General features: G+C 37.9%; 1 pseudogene; it reads right to left on the reverse strand.

The window, feature by feature from the left end:
• Nucleotides 1-755: 755 nt before the first annotated feature.
• On the reverse strand, nt 756-19,807 carry LOC115985636 (annotated as a pseudogene).
• Nucleotides 19,808-21,086: the final 1,279 nt, after the last annotated feature.

Raw genomic sequence — 21,086 nt, forward strand, 5'->3', positions numbered from 1 at the left:
GTCCTTAAGAGAGAGAGAAATAGTAATATCATGGCTGGATTGGCTTTTGCCCAAAAGTGGAATGAGGTCGCCACTGAGCAAGTAGTGGCAGTGAACCCACTACCAGCGGCCAGAAGATAGTGGGAGTGAACCCACCTGAACGTGCTGAGTGCCTGTAGCAGACAAAATCACATGTCCATTGCCTTTGCAATTAAAGACATGGCTTATTTTGTCAACATTGTAGCCACCTTATTTTTCATCTGGATTTTAGTGAATCTCTAATTTTCCCACAAAGAGCAAGATCATGCCATATGCTAGGGCTGTAAACACATCCAACGACAGAGGGAGAGGAGTGGGAGCTAGGTGCTAACTGGCTTTCCCCTCCCCCATTATTTTAATATGGTTTGTTGCTTTATCAAAAGTTGTTCTTCTGTCTTATACCCATATGCCTTAAGTAATAGAAAGATCTACCAAAAGTGTTGATTTTAAGGTATGAGTAATGAAAAAAAAAAAATCTTGATAACTACAAATCCAAAACCAAACACGGTTTTTTTCTTCATCAAAACTTGAGCTTCTCTCTAATATCCATATGCCTTCAGCAATATAAAGGTGGACCACCTTGCACCGAAACCATATTAAAATAATAAGAAGATACTAAAGCACAATTTATTATGCTTAATTATGACATCTTACGATAGGCAGTTTCAAGATTGATAGTAGTTTAATTCCTATGCTGGCAAGCATTATTCCTTTTTTTTTTTTTTTTTTTTTTGTGAACAGTCTTTGCCGGTTTAACATACATAGGTACTTGTTCGTCTCTTAAGGATAAATCTCAATGACGGACTTCATGCCAAATGATGACACAATTTTGTAGTAGCTAAAGCCAGCCTCCAAGAGCAGCTTCTCCCATTCTTTCTTATTTCTCTCTTTTCCAGTGAGCAAAACCATCATTAGTGCATCAAAGAGGAGCTTTGTAGTGGTAACATCATGTTCATCCTTCTCTTGATTTATCACTGCGTCTATGACAATTACCTTTCCTTCCTTACCTTTGCTCGCAATAGCCTCCTTGCAATTTTTCAGTATGTTGACAGATTCCCCATCGCTCCAATCATGCAAAATCCACTGCCAAATAGTAATATAACAACCAAATTTGAGAGCTGCATATCTCTAGAATCTTTTAAATTTAGCCAACCTCAAAAAAAATGTTAAATAATTCTTCGAAATTCTTTCACCTATGGAAGTCTTGAAATTTATCATTTATATTGTTCAGATTTACCTACCTAATATCTACTTAATTATCTTTCTATCTAACTGTTTCTAAACATGTTATGGAAAGTAATTGTGGTTAAAGAGCTTTTTTACATCATATGAATGGTACATCCAAGTACAACATCCACGCACACATGAAGAAAAATTCCTATTACCACAATCCAACCGAGAAAAAAAAAAAAAAAAAAAAATCTAGTATAGCCAATATTAAGTTTAGCTACAAAATTGATTGTGGCTTTAGGCTACAAACTTACTTAATATCTTTTTATTGGAAGTGAATTTTGAAAAATCCAGTATTAGATTACGTCTTTTTTTTTTATATCCTCCATGTTTGCAAAATTTCAAGAAAATTAAAAATCAATAGCTATGTCATCAATAAATTTTTAAATTGCAAGTTTTTGTAATTTAAAATTATGCATAAAATATAAGATTATAAATTATATAGTAAATAATATTTGATTAACACAAAAATTGACATGTGTATTAAGAGCGTAAAGAACATATAATTCAACGGTTAGATTTTCAATATATGTAGTAATATTTATTTTATTTAGTGAGTTTGTAGCCTAAAGCTACAATCAATTTTGTAACTAAACTTTGTCCCAATATTAATGGCCAAAATAAACAATTGGGCGCAATTTAAAAAAATGCACACCCAATTCATTGTTTAGATTAAATAATAAATATTACAAGTCTAAAAGTATATATCATAAGTTTTTTTTTTAAATGTGATACTTTGAACACTTTTAAATCTAGAAAATAAAGTACTAACCCTCAAATAAACTCTCAAATTTAAGTGAAATTGAGGTGATACTATTTCAAATATTAAAGACACATTAGTATGTCACATACCGTGAGCAGAATGGCATCTGCAGGAGGGATATACTAAAACATATCGCCACCAACAAATTTTAGATTTTTACTATCTGGCAAGTTGGCAACAACATGTGGGAGATCAAGCACAGTGCATTTCATGTGAGGAAATGCCTCAGAAATAATCCTTGCTACTGTCCCAATACCACCTCCAACATCAACCAATGAACCTAAACCCTCAAAAAAGGGCTTGTAGTCCTTAACAACCAAGTTCATCAGTCGGGAATCACTGGCCATTCCTTCATTGAAAATGTTATTGTATTCTGGGTTTTGGTTGCAATAGTCCCACATACCTCTCCCATGTGCTTTCTCAAAAGGTGTGACCTCACTCCCCCAAAACCAATCTCCCAAGAACTGCCATGGGCTTACAAGTGCAGGATCAAGCACTGCCAGAACAAATGGTGATAAGCTAGTGACATTGTCTTTGAGGATAAGCCTAGAAGAAGCTGTGAGAGTATAGGCTTCTTCTTCTTCTTCTTTTTCTTGATTTTCATGAACAATAGTTTTAGCGAAGAAGCCAGAGTGCACCAATAGACACATAATCTTGTGCACGCAGCTAGTTTTTTGGGGGTGAATATTAAGCTTAGAGACCAACTCTTGGAGAGTAATAGGTTGGCCATGCACTACAAAAAAACCAATCTATTGTGGCGGACCTATTGCGGCAGGTGTGAAAGCTGCCGCTACATGTCGTCTATTGCAGCGGGTTTTGGGCCTGCTGCTGCACATGAGATCTATTACGGCGTACTACTATGGCGGGCCAATGACCCGTCATAATAGGCATGTTTTAACGGCCCAAAGGTTGGATATAGCGGCTGTCAATGAGCCGCCGCAATAGACCCTTACATTCCCCCCCCCCCCCGACCTAAATTTTCCCACTATTTTTTTTCTCCTTTTCAGTTTTAGCGCCTTTTCGTTTTTAGCTAGTCTCCCACACAGACACACTCTCTCTCTCTCAAACACTTCGAAAAGCTCCTCCCTGTCTCGTCTCTACCACTACCCACAAACCCACAGCCACAGCCACCACCCCCACAACCACAGCCATCACCACTACCACCACCCAACCCCCAACCACCAAATCACAAACAAAAACAAATCAGTGTAAACCCACAGTCACCGCTAGCCAACCCAACCCACAGCAAACCCACAGTCATCACCAGCCACCATCACCCACCCACCTGCCACCACTGTAAACCCCAACCCAAAATCAACCTACCATTAGCCACCACCACTACAAAACACCCCATCACAAAACAAAAACCTAGCCACCAAATCACAAATCACGAAACAACCACCATCACAAACACTAAATACGATCCACCACCAAACTTTGACCCACGACCTAGACCCACTATGACGAAGTGACCCACAGTGACTGCCGAAGCACTGTGACGCACCCATGGGAAATCGGTGAGAGAGAGAGAGAGGGACGAGCAAGAGAGGGCAAGGGCATTGATGGAGATCGCCCCCAATTGCTTGAAGCCATTGATGGAGATCGCCTAAAAGTACTGCTTCTTTTTTACTTTTACTTTTAAGTTTCTAGGGTTTCAGTCACGGTCTTGTTTGGTAGTGCTATATTATTATTATTATTATTTTTTTCAAATGCAATTAGGTATCAGCCACTAAAGATGATCTTTTTGGGTATTAGTGTGTATTCTAATTTAGAATATTCTGTAGCATTTTAATGGTGATTCCTTGTTGGCAGTCCAGGTTTGTGTTGATCGTGTGAATTTTCTTTCTTCATAAAGAAACTCTTTGTAGGGCTTCGTGGAGTTTTGAGATTCTCATTGAATATCACAAAGTGGTGGAGATGTAAATTGTTGTTTTAAATAAAAATAATTTCCATGATTAATTATGCTCCTGATTGTTTGCTGGGATTTTATGCTATATGTGTATTTGTTGTTTTAAAATTTGAAGGAGTACTAAATGGTGCACTGTGTTTGTGTGAGAGAGAGAGCTTGCTTTTCTGAAACCATGTTGATAGTTTTTAGACCCCTTAAAACACAATTGATTTAAGCTAAGTAATTTGCCAAGTTGTTACTTAGTCTAATTTAACAAATCTAGGTTATCACAATAACAAAGATCATATCATGCAAAGCAGTGGAAAGATAAATAATACAAGACATGATCACCCAAGAAACCAAACCGGTAAAAACCTGGGGAGGATTTGACCTAGCTATCCTCAAGGTAAACTTGAATCCACTATCTTGAAAGAATCGAAGTTCATACAATAAGACTTACAAGCCCCCACGCTCGACTTCTTATTGCTACCAACCAGTAGAACTTACTGACACGACTACCTGTAAGTTTCGAATCCACGGACTCCTTCTTTCTTGGATTCACCACCAGATACAAGCACACCCGCTTGTGTTTTCTTTAAACTTCAATGGTAGCAACCGAGTTGATCATCAAGGTATAGATAAATCTTCTCCTTGAAAACCCTAAGTTTGTGTAAAGGAAAGCTCCTCTAGATTTCACAAGAGATTTACACAAATTGCAATATGAGCAACACTAAAACATGATTAGGGTTTGCCTTTTATACTTAGGATAAATTAGAAAATCCTAAAACCTTTTAAAACAACTCGGGCTGAGTTGGAAAATCTACAGAAAAAAACATTTTTCAGGAGCTTCGATCGATCGAGCCTAAGCTTCGATCGATCGAGCCAGGCCAAAATGCATTAATCTATTCTGCATTAGCTTGATTCCAACTTTACATAAAATACACAACTTTGAGCAAGACTAAAACACTTTTAAACACATTGTTTTGATCATGGTTTGCCAACAATACAGATTAGAGTTCTAAATACATAAATACCTAAGTCTTTAGAACCTAACACATGTTAAGTAAGGTCAGACCTCATTGTGATTTTTCAATGCAGGATCTCTGAAATAGTCTTTCATTGGATTTGAAACCCAACGTTTCTTAGATTCGAAACTATTCGAAACTGAAATAGTCTTTCATTGGATTTAATTTTGGTGCTTCTGTAGCTTTTTCTTGAATCTGCTAGTTTTAGTTTCATTCACTTTGTTGTATCTTCAATTTATTTGAATTTCTTTGTTCTAGTTAAGTTTGGCATGAGGATTTGGCGTTTGATTTAATAGTTAATGTTTCTACGGCTTGTGCATTATCTGCATGTACCATTGAGAGTAGATTGATGTTACATTCCAAAAAAGCCAAAATCTAACCATTTTGAACAGTTTTAGAAAGCTACATTTGGTTCACTTTCTACATGAAAAAAAAAAAATTGTGTGTAGGCTGAAATTTTTTTTATATGAATAAATAGTTTGAAGAGAAAATATGTTCTTTTATTTTCTCTTTGGTGTAGGATAAAGAAAAAAAAATGGTGTTAAGTATTAACACATGGTGATACTAGTTGTTTTTGTCATAGTTCCAATTATACAAAAATGAACATATTAAATTATTTGTGTTTTTGCCATTGGTTTTGTAAAATGAAGTGGCTGGTAAGTAGATTGGATATGATTTGCATAAAACTAGACTATCACGAAGCCAGCATGGGTAAATAGAAGAATTTTGACTTAATGCTATCTACTTTTACTTTTTATCTATATTTACTACATATTTAATTCAACTGTTTGCATTTCTTAAGAATGCTATTTTGAGGATTCACTTTTTTTGTTTCTGAGTTGTACAGTGCCTAAAACACCTAGTTGAGCTGATGGGTCTGACCAAATCTTGATAAACATGGTTAATGGCTTAATGCTTCTTTTGTGTTATTTGTTATAAGTTTTGTCATTTGTATTTGTCAAAGGCTGAATTACTGTTAAATGGTGCATAAAAAATAATTTTTTCTTACCAACTCCTGGTTAATTAACACTTACTTGATAGTGGCTGCTAGCTACTTTTATATTTGTTAGGGGTGTCTCTTTCTTTAGAGAATTTGTTAGCTGAATGCAATTACTTTCCCTTGTATTCTATATGATAGGAGGCTTTGTATTGTTTTTAATTTCTGTATAATAAAAATATGAAATTATATAATTAAAATGTGTATCACTATACACCAAGCAATTCACTAGCAACCTATGTAGTTAAAAAATGTCACATGACCATCATGATCGCTCACATTATTATATTTCTAAATTAATTAATAAATATTTATCATAGTGGTTACGTGACATTTTAAATCCGATTAAGCTGCTTGCATGTAACTTTTAGGCCAAAGATTTTTTTTTATTTATTTTTTTATTATAAAGGTACCAAATTACTTGACACATCAACACAAATTATCACAAGCATAACAACTTGCTTGATAATGTCGGCTTCTGACACTTTTTTTATTTTTTTATTTTTTATATATGAGTAGAGAAATATAGTTAACAATTAATAAAAAAAATCTAATGCAAAATAATAAGAAGATTGAAGAATGAAACTTAATATCATTATTAACATTCTATGACAAAATGTAATCCCAAAATCGTGTACAGTGACGCAAAATTCTTTGGGGTTTTGGCTTGGCTCTAAGGGATTGCTTTGCTTCTGCTACTGTGTCTTTGTCTGTGAGAGAAAAAGTTTGTTCAGCCTCAGACCAATTTCTTCACAATCCCAAAAATACCTTCTCGTCTTGTTCAGGTATCTCTCTCTCTCTCTCTCTCTCTCTCTCTCTCTATCTACTTTTCTTTCAATTTTTTAATGTATTATAACATTGAATTTGTTTGTGCATATGTCTATATAACTATTGATATATGTTGTTTTTATTTCCTCGGATTGGTGATTGTGGGGATTTGGAGCTTGAGAATGGAGTGAAACTAGGTTCCATTGACCAGAGACTACAGCCATTGAAGATGCTGTCAGAGTTCTATTGCATGGTTTAGGGGAGGATATTAATAGAGAGGGTCTCCAGAAGAGCCCTTTTCGTTTTGCCAAGTCACTTCGTGAAGGAACCAAAGGTGCTTTTTTAACCTTTACTTTGTTAAATCTAACTGCCTCTGTAGTCTATTTTCACCATTGAGTTAAGTCATATTCCAGCATGGTTTTCAGTTCTCTAAAAGAAATTATCACATCTGAGATACTTCTAACTAATCACATGTAGGTCAGAGATGTTAGATTGGGATTGATTAGAAGGGAAGTACTTGAAATATTCTGTTTTTAGTTAACCAATTGTCTATTGATAGAATCATCAAGAGCCACTTTCGGCTGCCTTAATGTACCTTTTGTTTGAAAAGAATATATTTAATCAGTATATATACCAGTAATACTGTTAATAGAAGTGAATAATAACAGGAAGTATTAATATAATGATAATCTTAGTATAACAATTAATCATGGCAATAATTGATGTTCATGAGTTCTATTTTTTGGCTTTATTTCCAAGCAAGCTCGTGGTTGTGTGAGGATGAATTCCCTGTTCCATGGATTTTTTTCTGCATCCTGTCTTTTTAGTTTGCTTTTGTTGTCAAACAATTAATCATTACCAAGAATGTCATATTTCAAAGCAATTATTTTGTATATTTGGCTTAGGGTAAAATGACTTTTCTATGTTGTGAATGTATCAATCCAACTATATATATGCATATTGTTTTTTTTTTTTTTTTTTTTTTTTTTTTTTTTTTTTTTTTTTTAATATTAAACTCTGATATGTACTTTGTTCTCGCTAATACTCTGCCTTTTTTTGCTCTGTTTAATTTTTTTTTTTCTTCTATTCTTTTTTGGGATTTTTGTACATTTTGGTTTTGTGTTTGATTATATGAATTGGGTATTCCTTATTTTTGCTAAGATTGAAGATTGATCTACGGTTTGATGTTTCTGTAATTTGTTTGTGAAATTGTTATGTGGGTTGGAAATGTGATTTTCTTTACACATGCAATTTACATACTCTTGAAATCAACACCTATCCCTATAGCAATAAACGTTGGTGAAATTGATTGACTGTGTTAATGGGTTCAAATTTCACACTCTGGAAATTGTGCTAAATGGGTATATGCTTGCTTATTCATGTTCATATAAACTTAGATATGCTACATGGGTGTTTGCTTGCTGATTCATATTCTTATAATGTTAGATATGCTAAATGGGTATATGCTTGCTCATTTAATATATATATATATATATATATATATATATAAATTCATACTTATTTTCTTCCCAAACAGCCAAAATAAGTATGAAAACAAATTTTTTTTTTTAATTTATTTATAACTTTTTTTTTCAGAACATGGGCTGTCATTGCTCATTTTTCTATCAATGAGTTGGGTTTTTTCTTTGTAAATATAAGCATAAGTTGTTTGGGTTGCTACCTTGAGTTGTGTTAATTTCTTTGGATTGATATCTTACTGATTGTTGATAGATTGTGTTGTTGCAATCAGCTGTTTAGATAAATTGTGTTGAAAAATAAGGCATCTCTTTAGTTATTATATATGTAGGGATCTAGGGTGTACAACTACACTATATTGATTCAAAATTATGTCTTTTCATAGACAATTTAAGAATTATAATAATTATTCAAGATACATGATTGTAAGGACTCAATTTGTAACGACCCCAAGTTGGTGTGTTGGGTTCAAACGTTAAAAGTCCAAACAATAAATTTGTAGAGAGTGGGCTGAAAGGCTAGGCCTTGGTCACCGAACGGTGGTTAGTCATGGTTTTCATAGTAATTTGCACGAGGGTGAATCTAACATATCTAACTAGACTTTTTTCCAACACGACCTGAGTGGATCCGGTCTTTAGACATCGTCCGAGGAGCTTCATGTTCTTATTATTCTCCTTTTTTAGGGCTCCATGGTCCGGGAGACGATATGTCCCCCACTCTTCTTGGTTGCTTCCCCCTTCTTTTATACTAGCTTTTCCCCTCTCTTATGCGTCCACGTGTAGGTTTTGCTTTTTAGGGCTGGTACTTGTCTTTTCAGCCCATACCTAAAGTGGTTGGGGGTGGTTGTAAAAGCGGAAGAGCATAGTGAAGAGCATGGACCTGTTAGGCGCAAAGTACTTAATTGCAGTATTGACAGTCTTTTACTTTGGCCGCTCCTATACTGTGCTCACCCTTTCTTTTAGGAGCACTTTGGGATGCCGAGGACAAAATCGTCCTCGACTATATCCCTAGGCCATTTGAACTTTCATTGTATGTCCTCGGCAATGCCTCTCCTCGGCTCAGGCCTTGGGCCCTAATGTAAAGTGAGTCGGGATCATAAATTTTCCGGCCCCACAATAATCACTTCCAAATGTTTTCTTTTTCACTTATGATTTGATATGTGAGATCCATCCACTAATTTATTTTTAGGATCTTGATTCTAACAACCTTGCAAGCTATGCATCATAACCAAAAATGAAATTTTGGAAAATTGTAGAGAATTTGGGGAAACAGTTGAAATGTTGGTTAAAATGTGCAAAAAAGTATAGAGAAATTGTTGCTACCCATTTTTTTATTTCTGTTTTTTATACTGAATTATTTCATTAAAAACAAGCTAATTTTAAAAAAATTGTTGATTTTTTCTTTGAAAAAAGTCATTTTAAAATCTAATTATCTGAGCTTTTAAGTTTTAAGATAATCTGATTTTTCTTAATGGTTGGAGAATATATGAGCTTTTAAGTTTTAAGATTCTCATTACACGTGATGTTATCAATGCTATGATCAATAATTTCCTTTTTCTTTTACTTTTGGATTTGAGATTAGAGCATCCACAGTAGGTGTGGCAAATGTGCCAAATGCCAAATATTTGGCATATTTGCCACACCAAACACAAAAAACACCAAATATCATATGGGCTAAATCTCAAAATTTTTACAACATGTGAATAGTACCGTTGCAAATTTGCAACGGTACGGAACCAGTGTGGTATAATTATATTCTTTGTTTATTTCTCTTTCTCTCTCATCTCTTCATCAGTCTCACCTCTCTCACCTCTCTCACCCCAATCCTCTCCTCTCTCTCTCACCCCAATCCTCACTACTCTTCCACACCCACGCCAACGCCCACGCCGACGATCACTTTCATGCCGACGCCGACGCCGATCTCTCTCTAGCAATGGTTTCTCTTTTTCTTTTTCTTTTTTTTTTGGCTGTGGTTTGATGGGTTCGGTTCTGACGGAGGTGGGTGGGTTCGATAGGCTAGGCTATGGGTCGGCGATATTGGTGTGGGTTTATTGTATGGGTCGGCGATGACAATGACGGCGATGAAGATGGTGGGTTTGGAGTCTGGGTTATGAAGGTTTTGGGTTTGGAAGTGGGTATGAAGATGGTGGGTTTGTTAGGGTTTGTGGTTGAGATGGTGGTGGTGGGGCTTCCGATTTGGTGTTGGTGGGCTATGGGTTGTGGGTCAAGGTTTTGGGTCAGCGGTATTGTGGGTCGAGGTTGGTTATGGCAGCGTTGTGGGTTTTGGTCCGGTGGTTACTTGAATTTGTTTGTTGATGGGTTGGTTGGGTTGGGGTTTTGGGTTGGTGATTGGTTGAGGCAGTTGATGGGTGGCAAAGGATTTGGCTGGATTTGTTTGGGTTGGGGTTTGGCTGGGATTTGTTTGGGTCGTGAAGGATTTGGCTGGGATTTGATAGGTTGTTTGGGTTGGGGTTATGGTTGTTTGTTGTGGAATTTGGCTGGATTTGCTTGGATTTGCTTTGAGTTGTGTTTTTGGTTGTGGAGGATGTGGTGGTTGTGTGGTGGTGGTTGTGTGGTAGTGGCTGTTGGTTGTTGGCAGATGGCTGTTGATTGTGTTGATGAGTGTAAATATTATTTTAATGTATAGAATGGAATTATAAAATATTTGATAAATGGGATGTTGTAAAATGATGTGGTAAAATAATAAAGTAGGCTTTTGGTGTAGTAAAATAGCATAATTTTTGCAACATCTGCTACGGATGCTCTAATAAGTTCACACCTGCCAAAACAGTGATGTGCTGTCTTATCGTAAAACTTAAAAAAAAAAAAAAAGTATTTTGGGTATTTGATGAGAAAGTATAAAATAAAAGAAATTAGTACTAAATCATTCATATAACAAATTAAATAATAAATATTATACGAGAAATTGGTATATATAACTTCCTTACTTAGGTGTCTCCTTAGATGTTGTACCCTAGCTATGTCATCCAATTAGATTCTATATTATGTGGTTATATCGACTAATGAACCATACAATTGAATTGAATTTTTTTAAAAAAAATATAACAATTAATATCTTTGTTATATTGGTCAATATAAGTATGTGACTGAATTTATTTGGAGAAACGTACCGCATTGCACTTAAGGATCTATACTTAAACTTTTGCTCTAAAAATAAAATATGACAGGTTTTAGATCCTTTAAACAATTGATTAAACCTAGGTAATTAGCCAAGTTGTTACTTAGTCCAATTAAACAAGTCTAGGTTATCACAATATAAAAGATCAAATCATGCAAAGCAGCAGAAAATAAATAACACAAGATATGATCATCCAGGAAACCAAACCAGTAAAAACCTAGGGAGGATTTAACCTAGCTATCCTCAAGGTAAACTTGAATCCACTATCTTGAAAGAATCGAAGTTCATACAATAAGACTTACAAGCCCCCACGCTCGACTTCTTATTGCTACCAACCAGTAGAACTTACTGACACGACCACGTGCAAGCTCTGAATCCACGGACTCCTTCTTTCTTGGATTCCCACCAGCTACAAGCACACCCGCTTGTGTATTCTTTAAGCTTTAATGGCAGCAATTGAATTGATCATCAAGGTGTAGAAAATATCTCCTCCTTGAAAACCTTAAGTTTGGGTAAAGGAAAGCTCCTCTAGATCTCACAAGAGATTTACACAAACCGCAAATATGAGCAACACTAAAACGTGGTCAGGGTTTGCCTTTTATAGTTAGGACAAATAAGAAACCCTAAAAACGTTTTAAAACAAATAGGGTTAAGTTGGACAAATCTGCAGAAAAGCATTCTGCCTGGGCTTCGATCGGTCGAGCCTAAGCTTCGATCGTCGAGCCAGGCCGAAAGGCACAATGCTTCCTGCTTTAACTCGATTCCAACTTTACATTGACACACAACTTTGAGCTAGTTTTAAACACTTCTAAACACATTGTTTTGATCATGGTTTGCCAACAATACACATTAGAGTTCTAAATACATAAAGTCCTAAACTTTCGAACCTAACAAACTCCCCCTTTGGCAATCCGCGACAAAACACAACTTAGAAGCTCAAAGTTTACAAAATGAAAACCTTTACAAAATAATGCTCATAAACCAAATTCAATTCTAACTACTATCCATCAGTTGCAAGTGTAGACAGCAGCTGTAAGCGACTAAATTTCTAGTTCGAAATAAATCAAACAAGTGAAAATAGTTTCACAAATGCGAATTTGTATTGATGATTGTGTGGTACAATTCTCTGTGATTACAAAAGAGTTATCCTCTGATTCGATCTCCTTAAAAGATTTATTAATTGAATTTGTGGTAATGTAGATTTGACTTGAACACAAAATATCCTTCAATTTGGTTGAGGGATGGATCGAAGATTGCTGAAACGGAATTACAATAAATCTCTGGCTATGAGCTTGTTTAGAAATCCTTTGTTCTTCGCGTTCTTTGTGTTCTTCATGTTCTTCATGTGTTCTTCAGGCGTTCGTCTTCTTCGAAGGGTTGTTGTGGAAGTTCTCCGGGGCTTTAGAGGCTTGAATCCGTGGAGTTTCACTGATTTGTGGTTGTTTGAGGTTTCTGGAGGCTTTTGAGCTTAATTCCAGTGAACTTTGAGATCTAGGCAGATAGTTTGGATGATTCTGCTTCGAATGTTCTTTGTATTTGAAGATTTGTGGTAGAAGTTCTTCGGGGCTTTAGAGTCTTGAATCCGTAGAGCTTCACTGATTTATGATTTGTTGATATTTTCGGACCTTTGAGCTTGATTCCCGCAAACTTTAGGATCTAGGCAGATGATCTGGATGATTCTACTTCGAATGTTCTCCGATTTTAGGGTTGAAGTTCTTGAAGTTCCTGGAGGCTTCAGGGCTTGATTCCAACAGAGCTTTTTCACTTCTCAATTCTGATCCTCCTAAATGTCTCAAGAAGGCTTCTATTTATAGAAGTTTGGGGGTGGGTGAGCGACACGTGGCGAAGCTTGATTGGTGACACATGTCACAGCCTGATTAGTTCGCTTGTGTCATCGCTTACACATGCCGGACTGCTTGAGTCATCGCTTACACGTGCGAGGCTGCTTGAGTCATCGCTTACACGTGCGAGGCTGCTTGAGTCATCGCTTACAGGTGCGAGGCTGCTTGAGTCATCACTTACACGTGCGCTGATGCGTGATTGGTTCTTGCATGACACTTGGCAAATTTCTGTTGGCTTCTGAATAGTGATAGCAAAACCTAGCAGCAATACATGGTGCTTTGTAATTGGTTTTATTTTGTGGACTTGGTAATATGACGTGTCAGCTTGTGATAGGTCGGGAATTTTCCCTCTCTACAAATGCCCCCTCGAGACTCGTTCACGCACACAGTCTCGGAGTGTGGTGTGGGAATGACTTTCGAAAAAATGGATTTTTGGTACTTGACTCTTTAAGTGAAGTAGTTGAAGGTGGTGGAGCTGTTGAAGGTGGTGGAGCTTTCAGAAGGATGAGATAATTTTCGAAGAGTAGACCCACCTATATGAAAGGCTTTGATGAGGCTGAAAAGGGTCTACAAGTATTTGAACGTACTTGCGTGATGGAGCCTTCTTAGCAGAGGTTAAGTTGAAGTAGTTTCAAAAGAGTATTTTGGATCGTTGGCGGCGATCACAAGATGTTGAAGATGGGAAAGATGAGAGAATGGTGGCTGGATACAGCATGCAAGGTCATGGAGCTAGCCTCGTGTTCTTAAGAACTTCTGGTGAAGTTATTTCAGAAGATCATGCTTTGGATTACAACGAGGACAGGTGGGAAAGTGGTTAAATGCGCCTGCGTAATTGTATCACTCAAGTTAAGTTGAGGTAATTTCAGAAGCTTATGTATTCTAGGTATGCTGGTGTTGGTGTTGAAGAAGGCAGGGATGAAGCAAAGTGAATGAGTGAAACATACGCCACCATGGTGCTGGCCCTGTATGTTGGGACCCTTCTGGTGTAGATATTTATTGGAAGTACACCTTTGAATATGGGACTGACTGTATGCTGAATGAGGTCCAACGGCGAGTTATAGAATGTGCCTGTGTGATGGGACCATGCCGACGGACGTTAAGTTGAAGTAATTTCAGAAGAGTACCTTTTGAAATTCTTCAAGCTGATTTTAAGTTGGAGTAATTCCAGAAAATGAGTTTTAAGGTACTAGCAACGATGACCTTTGGGTCCCATAGTAGTGGGGACATAGAATAAGGCTTTGATGACCATTTACCGACACCAAAGGCTAAGTTCTGATGAGCTAGCGCCTTTGAGGTTGTTTTAAGTGTTGGATGGAAGACAATTTGTAGGATACTCCAACACTTTTTACCATCTTCATTTACTACCATTTGTTGGAAAAGCACAGAAAAAATGAAAGACGGAGCTAACTTGTGAACCTAGTTTGGAAACCAAACAAGTTGCTATTTGTTCCGAACCACTGCTTCTGCTGGAAGACCAAGCAATTGGAAAGAGGCTACAGGAGCCCTGAGGTTAGGAACAGGTGTGTCTGCTGGACTTGGATTTCCTGGCCAACTAAGTCCACGGAAGCATGGGAGGTCTATACAGGCCTTGTTATGAGAAATTTTATGGGCAAATGTAGTAGTTAAGTGGAAAAACAAAGTTTGTTTGGATCTCAAAACTACAATGATGTTGTAAAGAAGGTTTCGACCGAACCATGAGAGGGTTGATCTCAAACTAATTATGAAGCAAAATTGGTTGCTAGGTGTTGAGAATAATAAGGCCATAGTGAGAAATGGCTATGGAAAGGAGGACTTGAAAATCTGAAAGAAGCAACTCTTCATTTCATGATTCAGTGTATTTTTTTTTCTTTTTTTCGGATAAGTTTTTGATGACCCGGCCCTCCTATTTATAGTAGAGAGATGAAGAATGGTAGGTAGGTAGTTAAGAATGGTAGTTGAGAATTTTTGGTGAAAATGGTAGGTGGGAAAGGTAGGTGGGAATGGTAGGCACCGAATGAGAATGGTAGGTTGAATTAATGACCCAGTGTAACTTCAAGTTCCAACACACTTGTGAGAGTTCATTTGTACTTGGAAAGAGCAGTCTTGATGAAGTCTAGAGAATAACCCTGAGGGGATCCAATTAAATGGATGAGTCTCAAATTTTGACCTCAGGAGCTTAAATTTTGGACACCATTAGTACTTCAAAGATGTGGGTTTGATTGGTGATTACCAAGTCCAAAATAAATAAGTGGATTTCAAAATCAGAATCTTTGTGAAAGTCCGAACAGGACAAGCTTTGCTCGAACGCCTTGATTCTTGGTCAAAGTTCACTTTAAAGCCAACAGTTGTAGAATCACACTATTTGAGCAATTTTGGATTCTCAAATGAAGAAATTGACCCCAAATTTGGAATGTACACGAAAAATTAAGTAAGGCAAGTGTGGCTTGAAAATTTTGACTTTAGGTTGATTTCAACATGAAAGTAAACTGTCTTGGAATTTGAGCCATTTGTGCAATTTTCGAGTCTCAAATGATGAAATGAGTCGCAAAATCGGAATGTACTCAAAAAATTGAGTGGGACAGGTCTGTTTTGAAATTTTTGATTTTTTTTGGTCAATTATTTTTTTTTTTTTCAGGCGGCTCGGATCCGGGTCAAACCGGGTTGTCCGGGTCGAATCGGACCAACGGGTCGGCAGGTGTGGAGGTGACGTCATGGATGACGTCACTAAGCTGGTGCTTACACGTATGGCGCGTGCACGCGTGTACGCGAGTGAGGGAACCTCCTGGCGCGTGTGAGTGCGTGAATGCTGATGGAGGCGCGTGAGATTGAAGGAAACGTTTGCCGGACCTTCTGGAGGCACGTGGCGGCATGTGGCACATCGTTTGGGCATGGAATTTTGGGCTTTTGTAGATCTAAGGCCGTAGAATATCTCTGTAGGCTCAGTTTTGTGAAATTATGAACAGATTTTCACAGATTCGAGTGTGAAGGCCGCAGGTCATTGCGAGCTTATGGCGGCGCGTGGTTGCGCGTGCAGCAGTTTTTGGTCTTGAAATTTTTGGGTTTTGCAGATCGGGGCACGCCGGATCAAGTGGTATGCTTAGTTTCCTGAAATGGTGTCTGGATTTGCACAAATTCGAGTGTGAAAGCCGTGGGTCATTGTTGGACTTATGGCCTTCTGGTCTACCTTTGCGGTGGCCGTTCTGACAGGGCAGGAGCTGAGTTTGGACTTGTAAGTCATGAGGCGGGTGATGAGCCATCAGCTTCTATCTTCATGGCTGAATATCCTCGTTCATTTCAAAATTAGGTGCAGCCTTCTTTGGTTTTGAGTGTATTAGAACTGCAATGTCTGACTTTGAACATTTTGGTGGCAGCATCTTTCCATTGGTCGGTTGGTAGAACCATTAATGGTTTGCTGATTTTCTTCATTTTTCTTGTTTGTTGTCTCAGAAATTTTCTATATAAAGGTATGTTATTGCCTTCCTTCGTTACTGAAATACATACTCAATCTTCAGCTTTCTCCTCATGCTTTCAAGATTTGATTTTTTTTTTTTTTTTTACGTGCTATGGGATCTTTTCCCTGACAAGTTTTTTTTATTGCTTGTTTTTCTTTTGCAGCACAATTTCCTTGGCAACTAAGCTGCACCAACATTTGTCTTTTCAACGCAGCCATTTCAAGAGTCTTTGCAACGTAGCCACATCAAGAGTTTTTTTACCACGAAGCCTTGCCAGCATCTATCCTTGTATTGAAACTGTGCCAACATTCAACCTTGTCATGAAGCAACGTCAACACTTCATTCATGCCAACATTGATCTTTGTCATAAAGCTACCTCGACATTTTATTTGCATTGAGGCAACATCTACACTTCATCCATGTCGAAACCGTGACAATATTCATCTTTGCCATGAAACCACGTTAACACTTCATTCGCCGAAGCCGTAACAACATTCATGAAGCCACGTCAAAACTTCATTTGCACAAAAGTCATGCCAACGTTCATTTTTGTCATGTCAACAATTCATTCGTGCCGAGGCCATGCCAACATTGCATCTTTACCATTGAAGCTACGTCAACACTTCATTCGTCGAAACCGTGACAACATTCATGAAGCCACATCGAAACTTCATTTGTATAGAAGTCATGTCAACATTCATGAAGCCATGTCAACACTCCACATTGCCATTAAAGCTACGTCAACACTTTATTCGCTGAAGCTGTGCCAGCATCCATCTTCGTTATTGAAGCTACGTCAACACTTCATTCGCCGAAGCTATGATAACATTCATGAAGCCACATCGAAACTTCATTTGCATAGAAGTTATGCCAATATTCATGAAGCCGTGTCAACACTCCACATTGCCATTGAAGCTATGTCAACACTTTATTCGCTGAAGCTATGCCAACATTCATCTCTATCATAAAGCAATTTTCAGAGGCAACATCGCTCAGACATCAAGGGCGTATAGCACGGTAGCCAGACATCAAGATTTTAGAGATGCCAAAAAGATGTTGAGAATGCAAGAAGTCCCTATCAAGACTTTGAAGAAGCAAGGACTTCTCATTAAGATTTCGAAGATGCCAATGAAACCTTGAAGTTTCAAGAAGAATGCCGCCAAGACTTTGACATTGCAAGGAGTTCTCATTAAGACTTTGAAGATGCAAAGAGATGCCAACAAAATCTTGAAATTTTAAGAAGAATGCCGCCAAGACTTTGACATTGCAAGGAGTTCTCATTAAGACTTTGAAGATGCAAAGAGATGCCAACAAAATCTTGAAATTTTAAGAAGAATGCCGCCAAGACTTTGACATTGCATAGACATGCCCTTGGAGGAGAGATGATGCAACACCAACTTTAGATGCTGGAGGAAGGTGACATTGTCCAACTTTTGGAGACATGATGTGAAACTGCACCACTCAGAAGGGAGATGATGTGGTTCAAATTTCAGAGTTGTGAAGTGGCACAACCTAGAAGAGAGACGATGTAGCTTAGACTTGTAAGGTACAAGAAGATGCCCCCAGGAGATAAGTGATTCAAAGCATATTTCAAAGATGTGGGAGGATGTCCACAGAAGATGAGCAATGCCATGTAGACTTCATTTCTTGCAAAAGAGGTTGAGGATTTTATTTTACTCCACAACTAAGAATCAACTTATATTTATCATTAATTCAAGGAAAGCTGAGTAACACCAATTCTTTGCAGCTGCCATTTTCTACCATAATGATCTTTGAGCATCATGTAGTGAGCAATTGACTGATCTTAAGCGACGCCTTGCCAATCAAAGGGTTCTTGAAAGCACGTTGATGGACTATGGAGACACTCTTCAAGTTAGAGAGGCAATCCTTCTTCTTTTCATGTGATTGAACTTAGTGACAAGTACTAAGCTGTCTATGTACCTCGGAGAGGGATCGAGTCATCACGTAATTCAACATTTTTTTTTTTTGATGATTTTTTTTGGTAATTTTTGTTTAATAATTTTTTTTTTTTAGTGCGTGACTGAACTCAGAAAAAGATACTAAATTGCCTACGTACCCTTGAGAGGGATCAAGTCATCACGTAGTTCAAAAGATATATTTTTTTTTTATGATTTTTTTTGTTGTTGTTGTTGTTGCTGTTTTTTTACAAAAAGGGGAGCGCAGTGTGTAATAGTGGGTATCACCACTAATCGAACCCGAGACCTTGGCCTCAAGGGAGACACAGGCGTCCAACCGCTACGCCACACTCGCAATTGGTGACATGGAGTGAGATTAATTTCTCCTTATTGGTACGCCTTGAAGGGTAATGGGAAGACATCATGTACTCTTGCAGCACTACAGCGGGTAGTTTAAGCTCTTGCTGAGGAGCAATTCTTGATTTTCAAGCATAGAAGCGTTTAAGGAACTTCCCATTGATGGGGCCGATCCTTGCATCATCATTACTGATCAACTGGTGAGCTTGGTTAGTGTTTGCCCCCTGCTTGAGAGTTGGAAGTACATCACAAGCAACGGTCATGTGGTTTGACCCAACAGCTTCATCAAAGTTTAGATCAATCTTGCTTTCTTTGGCAAGCTTCATGATTTGTTCTTTGAAGACGAAGCATTTTTGGATTGGGTGGCCAATGATGCGATGATATTTGCAGTAGTTAGGGTCATCAACTTTCCCCATGTCTTCTGGCCGCTTGCATTCTAGCAATTCAATTAGCTTCAACTGCAATAGTTGTTCTAAGATGTTTGGCACATCTTTATCGAGGAACGGATATACTTTTTGCTCACGTTCCTTAAAAGTCAGACGACGCACTTTGTTCTTTTGCCATCCTTCAAGCTGTTCTTCACTTGCCTTTGCTCCTCTTCTTGGAACCTTGACTTTGGTAGTGTTAACAACCATTGGGTCTTTGAGGCTGATTTTTGTATTCTTGTCATTCCTCCTTACTTCCTTTATGCTTTTCTCAAGTATGGGAGGGTTTGTACTTCCGCGGCTAGCAATGCTCAACTCCATGTCATGGGCACGAGTTGCTAACTCTTCAAATGTTCGGGGCTTTATCCCTTGAAGGATGTAAAGAAGTCCCCAATGCATACCTTGGATGCACATCTCTATAGCAGATATTTCAAAAAGTCTATCCTTGCAATCTAGACTCAAAGAACGCCACTGATTGATATAATCGACCACTGGCTCATTTTCCCATTGCTTGGTATTAGTAAGCTCCATCATGCTTACCGTGCGACGTGTGCTATAGAATCGGTCAAGAAACTCTCTTTCGAGTTACTCCCAATTGTCAATTGACTCAGGTTCTAAGTCTGTATACCAATCAAAGGCATTTCCCTTGAGTGAATGGACAAATTGCTTTACAAGGAGGCTTCCTTGAGTCCCTGCGTTCTCACAAGTTTCTACAAAGTGAGCAATGTGTTGCTTAGGATTTCCTTTGCCATCAAACTGCAAGAACTTAGAGGGTTGATACCCATTTGGCATTCTCATGTTGTAGATGCGCTTTGTGTAGGGTTTTGAATATGTGAGAGAACTTGTAAAAGAACTTCCATATTGTGCTCGAATGGTATTTGTTATCATGTCTTGTAATTTTTGGACTGACAACGAAGCAACCGAAGTAGATTGTTCTCATCGGGGAGTGTTTTCAATTTCTCTCCCTTTGTCATCCTTCGTAGATGTGAATTTATGACCATGGCTTGATTCACCAAGATCTTGTACTTCAAGTTTGTTCATCAAAGTTGCAATTTGGAGGTCCTTATCTTCAAGTGCTTTTGTGAGAAGGACAACCCTTTGTTCCATTTCGGCCATCTTTTCTTCCATGGTAGAGGTGTTAGTTATCATGACTGACACAACTTCCCAAGATAATGGAGAAGAAAGTGATTTGATGTGAGCACGTGGAATCTCATCTTTTGGGTTCCCTTTGATGGGAGAGAAATCGTGCGACCAACTTCTTGTGTAGGAAGAAGGGGATTTGCCCCCATACTTGAGGTGTTCCAAGGTGGAGATGTCCTTGTTGATGACCTTGTTTCTTATAAGAGGGTCTAAGGAGATGATTGTCTGGACCTTGGCTTCCTTGGTTAATTGAGATTGAAGTTGATTGTTTGCTTTGGGTTGGCTACAATTGATTACACCAATGCAGTGGTTGGTGGTAGTTGTACCAAGATTAGTTGAAGCTTGAATGTTCTTGCTAGAAGCCATTGAAGTAGGCAACAAGATGGTGATGTTGATTTCTTTCTTTGAAGGAGAATGAGATGAGAGGCAGAGATGTCCCACTGGGCATGCCAGAATTTGTAAGCGACTAAATTTCTCGGTTGGAAATAAAGTCGAACAAGTGAAAATAGTTTCACAAATGTGAATTTGTATTGAAGATTGTGTGGTACAATTCTCTGTGATTACAAAAAAGTTATCCTCTGATTCGATCTCCTTAAAAGATTTATTAATTGAATTTGTGGTAATGTAGATCTGACTTGAACACAAAATATCCTTCAATTTGGTTGAGGGATGG

Source organism: Quercus lobata, chromosome 4 (genome assembly GCF_001633185.2).
Source record: "Quercus lobata isolate SW786 chromosome 4, ValleyOak3.0 Primary Assembly, whole genome shotgun sequence".
Classification (NCBI taxonomy): Eukaryota; Viridiplantae; Streptophyta; class Magnoliopsida; order Fagales; family Fagaceae; genus Quercus; species Quercus lobata.